The sequence below is a fragment of the Felis catus genome, chromosome B3, assembly GCF_018350175.1.
Source record: "Felis catus isolate Fca126 chromosome B3, F.catus_Fca126_mat1.0, whole genome shotgun sequence".
In the NCBI taxonomy this organism is placed as follows: domain Eukaryota; kingdom Metazoa; phylum Chordata; class Mammalia; order Carnivora; family Felidae; genus Felis; species Felis catus.
This window is the reverse complement of record NC_058373.1, coordinates 48,250,214-48,258,758: the sequence shown is the minus strand read 5'-3', so window position 1 is coordinate 48,258,758 and position 8,545 is coordinate 48,250,214. Positions and strand designations below refer to the sequence as shown.

The 8,545-nt window shown below is 39.8% G+C and overlaps 1 pseudogene; it reads right to left on the bottom strand.

Moving 5' to 3' along the window:
• Nucleotides 1-227: 227 nt before the first annotated feature.
• LOC109501099 lies at nucleotides 228-4,341 on the bottom strand (annotated as a pseudogene).
• Between the last annotated feature and the right edge of the window lie 4,204 nt (nucleotides 4,342-8,545).

Sequence of the window (8,545 nt, the reverse complement as noted above, 5' to 3'; positions counted from 1 at the left end):
GAAGCCCTCAGGCACTCCCACCTGATGCTGCAGAAGGGGACAAAAGTTGTTAAACCCTGGGCAGGAAATAGCCTCAGCTCTGTTATCTGAATTTAGGCTGATGGGAATGAAATCAACAATATTTATTAAATACCTACTGTGTACCGGACATTTGAAAAATAACAGCTTGATTGAGATATAATTCAGATGCCATAAAATTCACACTTATCTTATTTTGATTTGTGCTACTTATTTATTTATTTGCTTGCAATTTGTTTATGATAGATATTCCACATCTGTGATCCTCTCCAGTTAGAAGTTCTTTGAAACGATGCTGTGGGCCTTGCCTGGTAGGAGGATAGAGTCATCTGACTCCCCCATCCTGCCAATGGCCCCACAGATAGCATAGGTTTTAAACTGGCTGTTGAACCTGTCACCCTGTCAACTTCTGCCACCATCTGAGTGGCTGTGTGGTCCTTGGCACCAATGATGAGGTTTTTGGCAGAGCATTTTCAACCCCATGTACAGGCCCATCAACTCAACAGCGTTGTTCTATAAAGTCAAGGATGTGCCTGCTCTCACAGCAAATTCACCCTTTTAAAGTGTCTAATTCTCTAGGGTTTATATTCCTAGAATTGTGCAGTCATCACCATGATCCAATTTTAGAACATTTCATCCCCCCAAAAAGAAACCTCATACTCACTGGCATATACTTACCATTCTTCTCTCTCTGTAAACCAACTACCCCAATTTCTGTTTCTATGAATTTGCCTATTCTGGACATTTCATGTAAAGGGAGTGATACACAGCTTTTGGGTCTGGCTTCTTTAACTTAGCCTAGTATTTCTAATGTTCATCTGTTGTGTGTATCAGTAATTCATTTATTTTTATAGCCTAGTAATATTCTATTGTGTAGATATATCACATTTGTGTATCTGTTCATCAGTTGATGAGGAATTGGGTTGTTTCCACTTTTTAGCTATTATGATTACTGCTACTCTGAACATTTGTATACAAATTCTTCTGTGGACATGAGTTTTCAATTCTCTTCAGTATACATCTAGGAATGAAAATACTGGGTCATATGGTAACTCTATGTTTAGCCAAACTGTTTTCTAAGGTGGCTACACCATTTTACATTCTACCAACAGGGTATGAGGGTTCCAATTTTTCATATCCTTGCCAATACTTATTATGGTCCATCTTTTTTATTATAGCCATCCTAGTGAGTGGTTTTGATTTGCATTTGCTGATGACTAATGATACTGAACGTCTCTTTTTGTCCTGGTTTACCATTTGTCTTCTTTGAAGAAACGTCCATTCAAGTCCTTGGCCCATTCCTTAATTGGGTTGTCTATCTTTTTGTTGTTGAGTGGTAAATGTTCTTTACATACTTTGGATACTAGGCCTTTGTTAGATACATGATTTGTAAATATTTTCTCCCATTCTTTGGGTTGTGTTTTCATTTTCATTAAAAAAATTTTTTTCAATTTATACTCTAGTTAGTTAATATACAGTGCAATATTGTTTTCAGAAGTACAGTTCAGTGATTCATCACTTACATACAACACCCAGTGCTCATCACAACAAGCACCATTCTTTTTTTTTAAGTTTATTTATTTCTTTTGAGAGACAGAGATAGTGTGAGTGGCAGAGGGGCAGAGAGAGAGGGAGGGAGAGAATCCCAAGCAGGCTCCATGCTCTTAGCACAGAGCCTGATATGGGGCTTGAACTCATGAAACCGTGGGATCATGACCTCTTGAAACCAAGAGTCAGATGCTTAACCAACTGAGGCACCCAGGTGCCTCACAACAAGTGTTCTTCTTTAAAGAAATTTTTTTTCTAATTTTTATTTATTTTTGACAGAATGCAAGTGAGCATGCAAATAGGGAAGGAGCTGAGAGAGAGGGAGAGAGAGGATCTGAAGCAGGCTCCATGCTGACAGCAGAGAGCCGGGTGCAGGACTCCAACCAATGAACTGCGAGGTCATGACCTGCCTGAGCTGAAGTTGGACGCTCAACCAACTGAGCCAGGCAGGCACCCAAGTGCCCTCCTTAGTACCCATCACCCATCTAGCCCATCTCCCACCCACCTGTGTCCATCAACCATCAGTTTGTTCTCTATCATTAAGAATCTCTTGTAGTTTGTTTCCCTCTCTTCTCTCCCCCTCTTCCCATATGTTCATCTTTTTGTTTCTTAAATTCCACATATGAGTCAAATGCACAAGATTTTCTATTTCTAGAGTGAAGTATACTGGATTTTGAACCTCCAGGGACATCACCTAAGATGATATTATAGGTGTGAGTACAGGGGGTAATATTCTTCAGGTCCATCATAACTGTCAGAATGAAAACAACTTGCATATGATTAAATAATAATGCTTACTTATGGCCATTGCTTAGCTAAGGCTGGGGTTATGAAAGCCTCATAATTTTGTCTGGTCGGGGGACCCATTTTCAATTCTGACTGTGACCAGGAAGTGATACTTTCAACTCGGGGGAATGTTGTCTCTAACATGTTGTCTATAACTAGTGTAGGGTTACCCGATATGTAACGCTTCAACCTCAAACGCTCTTCTCCCTCCCACCTGCCATGTTCTGGTACTCTCAGTAGGGGCACGTGACCTATTTCTGAATACCACGACCTTCTCATATTTCAGAAATCAGACCAGAAGGACTGAGGTTCTGCAAGAAAAACCTCTGTGCCCAGGACAGGGAAGAAGGTAAAGGCCAGGACTCCTGTCACTGAGAAGCAGCAATTGGCTTAGTTGTTCATTTCTTTCTGCATGGTGGGAAAGATGATACAAAAGAGCCAGCTAGGATAAGCCTTGTAGGGATAAAAAAGGAGAGAGAATTCATGTTGCACGTGTGTGCATTCATGTGTACATGCATGTGTGTGTGTGTGTGTGTGTGTGTGTGTGTGTCTAACCCTTAATGAATGATATGATGGTTCTGTGCACTGTGGCAGGACTCCTAGAATTTAGCCAATCAGTCTTTTCATGGAGTAGGGAGACTAAAGAAGCATGGCTCTCCTGAGAGGCCTTCTCCCAAGCTGTTCAATCAATGTTTTATCTTTTATTTACTTTTTGTGTTAGATATCCTGAGTGAACATAAAGTGCTTCTCCTCCTCAGGAGTTTGTTGCATAAACTTGAGAATGATAAACACAGATGCCTTCCTAGAAATACAAAGCCATAAAATTACACCGTTGGAGGAAACCTCTGATAACTTCTAATGAAAGCCAACGCTCTCATTCATGTCTGGAGATAAGGAACCTCAGGCCCAGAGAAGTTACATTTTTTTCACAAGGGCATCCAGATACTTAATGTTCGGAACAAGTGTGGGTTTGCTGTAACAGAAGTAGAGATGCCTACCACTCAGTATTTTATTACAAATAAGAACTATATAAGCCAATCACACCCTAGCTCACCTGGCACATAAATGCAGTATCAAGAGGGAATAAACTAAACCAAAAGTCAACCGAAACAAAAACATTCTCAAATGGCACTGCAGAACCAGTCTATTTTCTTATACATGACATAGCTCTCCCATCTTTATCTGAAATGATATTTAACTTGCAAAACTGCCTCTATGTTATCCTCAGAAGTATAGAATTACCAAGGGCTTCTATAATGTGCAACATGCCTAGGGAGAAATAAGCTATGTTAAGAGAGCATTTTGTTAACGATTTATCTGTTTATCTGTTTTTTTTTTCTACCCCAGATATTGGAATCGTTATTGTAAAACTCAGGTTTTATTTACCTGTGAAGGTTTATTTAACACAGGTGTTTTTTTAATGTTTATTTACTTTTGAGAGAGAGAGAGCACAAATTGGGGAGGGGCTGAGAGGGACACCCAGAATCTGAAGCAGGCTCCAGGCTCTGAGCTGTCAGCATAGAGCCCAATGCGGGGCTTGAACTCATGAACTGTGAGATCACGACCTGAGCCAAAGTTGGATGCTTAACCAATTGAGACACCCAGGGGGCCCTGACTGAGGATTTTGTGAAACTAGTGGTAGATGTGTTGAAAATGACTAAATAGAATGATGCTGGAATAACAACCTTTTAACATATTTTAAAACATTTAAAACTGGAAACACCTAAAGCAATGGTTCTTAACTTTTTGGACCTTTTTGAGAATCTGATGAAAACTATGGATAGGTCTTCCAGAAAATTTTATATGTACAAGAAGTTTCAGTTATACTTCCCAGAAGTGACATAGACCCCACCGTCTCTCAATGAACGGACCTCTGCTGTATACTTACTCCTGTTAGAATCTTTCAGTGCGTCCTTCAGCTACTTTGGTTAAGGAATCGGTCTCTGTTCTGGTCTGATCTGCATGGCTTCCTGCATCTCCTTCTTGCATGACCACATTCTTTTGTGACAACGCTCCCTAGTTTCAGGGGCCTTAAAATTTCTGATTAGTCTCTATATCTGTGAAAACTCAAACTCCCTCCTAAGAACTGCCATTATGGGTGTGTTGCTTCCACTCCAAGAGGTATTACAAAATTCTGTCTGCCAATTTTATTTGGCAATACTAAGAATAATTTTAATTTCTTTCTTTGACCCTATGCCCTTCTCTTGTTCTGTCTGATTTCTAATGGCTCCATATTCCCTCCCAATGGGGAGGGGGGAAATTATATGTTGTGCATATATGCTATATATAACTAAGGTAGTCATATAATTTGTAATCAAAATTGTTACACTTTGAGAGTAAAAAAAGTGCTATCAGTAACTATACCGGGACACACAGCATTGTCCTGCCAAACGAGGCCATATGGCACTACTAGTCTGAAACTAAAGTGCTGCTTGGTTTTCCATTGCCCTTATTATTTGGGTGTGTATCTCCCTCAAGAGTCTTGTGAGGAGTGGCCAGGAGTAGGAAATGAAGAGGTGTCCAAGGTGAATTTAGAGCTAGAACCCAGTGTAGCCCTTCTAAAATGCACAGGACAAAGCCTAAGCATATTTGTGACTCATGAATAGTTATTGAAGCTACTTTGCAATCAGCCTGCCTGATGTTAACCCCTAGGGTTGATGCTGCAGGTGCAGCAGGCACAGGAACCAACCTGTGAACTTTTTTGTTGTCCCTACTTCTTATTTCCTACTCCTGGGAAATTCAATTTCACTATGTAATTCATAGGCCAGGGTTCTCCATGGGTGCAAATGATTAGTGGATATGAAATGGTCAAACAGGAATACCCCACGGCTGCAGTAACCAGGCTGTATGTTGGACGTTAGCACTTAAACCCTCAGTACCAGGGCACAACCAAAACACACATGTGGCAAACCAGAGAGCTAACTGCAGAGTACAAAGCACTTAGGTTAAGAAGGAACTACTGCCTGAGCCAGGGAGCACAGACGCAGTGGAGGACTCAGATGGAAAGAGACAGGGGGATGAAGAAAATTTTTGTGGACATCATTAGCAATTCAGTGACAATGATGCTGTGCTTAAAAGACACTTTGGGCATTTGTAAATTCAAGAGAAAAACCATAACCTATATTATGAATATTACATGAAGAAGTAACTGTATGAGGGGCAAAAACAGATCTGATGAAGGAAATTAGCAGAATCCTGACAAAATAGGAGAGGAAGAATCTGGGCTAAGCCAGACCAGGACAGAAATTATTCTCCTAACCACTCCAGCTAAGGTATTGCCCGGAGATTCTATATCACATTTCCACAAAAGCTCATGTATAATTTATTAACTATGTCCATAGTTAACACACTTTCAGTCATGCTCTACCAATTATTTTGCTATCAAGTACAGATTTGAATAATGCCTGCAGATATCAGGACTAGCTGGACCTTGAATAATGGTTACACTCAAAATAACTAGAGCTAGAGCTGGAGATCAAGGGCTAGAGACAGAGATCAAGATAGAGATAAAGAGCAGCTAAGTGATTACAGGAATTGAGGGAGGGTGGGAGAAGAGGTTGACTATGAAGCAGCTGAATAAGGGAATTTGGGGAGTGCTTTATATCTTTATTATTGGGGTGAATATGTAACTTTATGCATATATATCAAAATTCATAGAAGACTACATCACAAAGAATGAATTTTACTGTACATAACTTTTAAAATAAATAAGAGATTTAAAAGTAAAAGAATCCAGGACTTTATAGGTGAAACCAAATAAACAATCTCTCCTCTGACATCCTCCTTGTCATTCTAAATTGTTGCTTTAACAAGTTTATATCTTTCTGTTAGGTACAAAGATATATTTGTCTTTCCATATGCAGACCTGTTGTTGGCCCAAAGACACAGTCGGGATAGAACAGGGAATAGTTACATGGAATAACTTGAAGCATTAAAAATTCCATTACACAGTAATAAATAGAACCTCAAGTACTGACATTTCTTGACATTTGGACTAATGGTATATGAGGACAGGCATGGTGGTAGAGGAAGGTGGACATGTGAACACAGTCTTGAAACAAGTGAGAAAGGAAACCATGTCAAACTCATAGGAAGGGTGTTCCAGTCAGAGGGAATAGCAAGTTGAGAAGTGGTGGGCACATTCTATAGGTTTGATAACTGGCAGTAACACCAGTGTGGATAGAGAGGAGTAGCCAGAGGTGGGGAGCAGCCAGATTGTATGGAGTCTGGTAGGCCTTAATAAGAAGTGGTTTTAGTTTAAGTATGGCTGGAAGCCATTGAGGGTAAACAGGGGAATTATCTAGTCTGATTGCTCCCACTGCTGGTGGGAAAACAGTATGAAAGTGCCTTAAAAAATTAAAAATACAACTACCCTATGACACAGCCATTGCACTACTAGATATTTATCCAAAGGATACAAAAATGCTGAGTTGAAGGAGCACATGCACCCCAATTTTTATAGCAGCAATATCAACAGCCAAAGTATGGAAAGAGCCCAAATGACCATCGACTGATGAATGGATGAAGAGGATATGGTATATAACTCTCTTATACCTACACAAAAATAAACTCAAAATGGATGAAAGACCCAAATGTGAGGCAGGAAACCATCAAAACCCTAGAGGAGAAAGCTGGAAAAAACCTCTTTGACCTCAGCTGCAGCAATTTCTTGCTCAACACATATCCAAAGGCAAGGGAAATAAAAGCAACAATGAACTATTGGTAGCTCATCAAGATAAAAAGCTTCTGCACTGCAAAGGAAACAATCAACAAAACTAAAAGGCATCCAGCAGAATGGGAAAAGATATTTGCAAATGACATATCAGATAAAGGGTTAGTATCCAAAAAGAATAAAGATCTTCTCAAACTCAGCACCCAAAAAACAAATAATCCAGTGAGGAAATGGGCAGAAGACATGAGTAGACACTTTTCCAAAGAAGACATCCAGAAGACACATGAAGAGATGCTCAAAGATCACTCCTCATCAGGGAAATACAAACTAAAACCACATTGAGATACCATCTCATACCGGTCAGAGTGGCTAAAATTAACAACTCAGGAAACAACAGATGCTGTCAAGGATGTGGAGAAACAGGGACCCTCTTGCACTCTTGGTGGGAATGCAAACTGATGCAGTCACTGTAGAAAACAGTGTGGAGGTTCCTCAAAAAATTAAAAATAGAACTACCCTATGACCCAGAAATAGCACTACTAGGAATTTATCCAAAGGATACAGGAGTGCTGATTCATAGGGGCACATGTATCCCAATGTTTATAGCAGCACTTTCAACAATAACCAAATTATGGAAAGAGCCTAAATTTCCACCAACTGATGAAGATGGGGATAAAGAAGATGTGGGGTTTTTTTATGTATATACAATGCAATACTACTTGGCAATGAGAAAGAATGAAATCCTGCCATTTGCAGCAACGTGGATGAAACTGGAGGGTATTACGCTAAGTCAAATAAGTCAGTCAGAGAAAGACAGATAACATGTTTTCATTCATGTGTGGAACTTGAGAAACTTAACAGGAGACCATGGGGGAAAGGAAGGGGAAAAAATAGTTACAAACAGAGAGGAAGGGAGGCAAACCATAAAAGACTCTTAAATACAGAGAACAAACTGAGGGTTGATGGGGGGGGGCAGGGGAGAAGGAAAAATGGGTGATGGATATTGAGGAGGGCACTTGTTGGGATGAGCACTGGGTGTTATATGTAAGCGATGAATCACAGGAATTTATCCCCAAAACCAAGGGCACACTGTACACACTGTATGTTAACCAACTTGACAATAAATTATATTAAAAAATAAAAATAAAGATAATACCAAAAAAAGATGTTGTATATATATACAACGGATATTACTCAGCAATCAAAAAGAATGAAATCTTGCCATTTGCAAATACGTGGTTGGAACTAGAGTGTAGTATGCTGAGTGAAATAAGTCAGTCAGAGAAAGACAATTATCATATGATTTCACTCATATGTGGAATTTAAGAAACAAAACAGATGAACGGAGGGGAAGGGAAGGAAAAATAAGATAAAAACAGAGAGGGAGACAAACCACAAGAGACTCTTAAATACAGAGAACAAATTGAGGGTTGCTGGGTGGGGGGATGGGCTAAATGGGTGATGGACATTAAGGAGGGCACTTGTTGGGATGAGCACTGGGTGTTATATGTAAGTGATGAA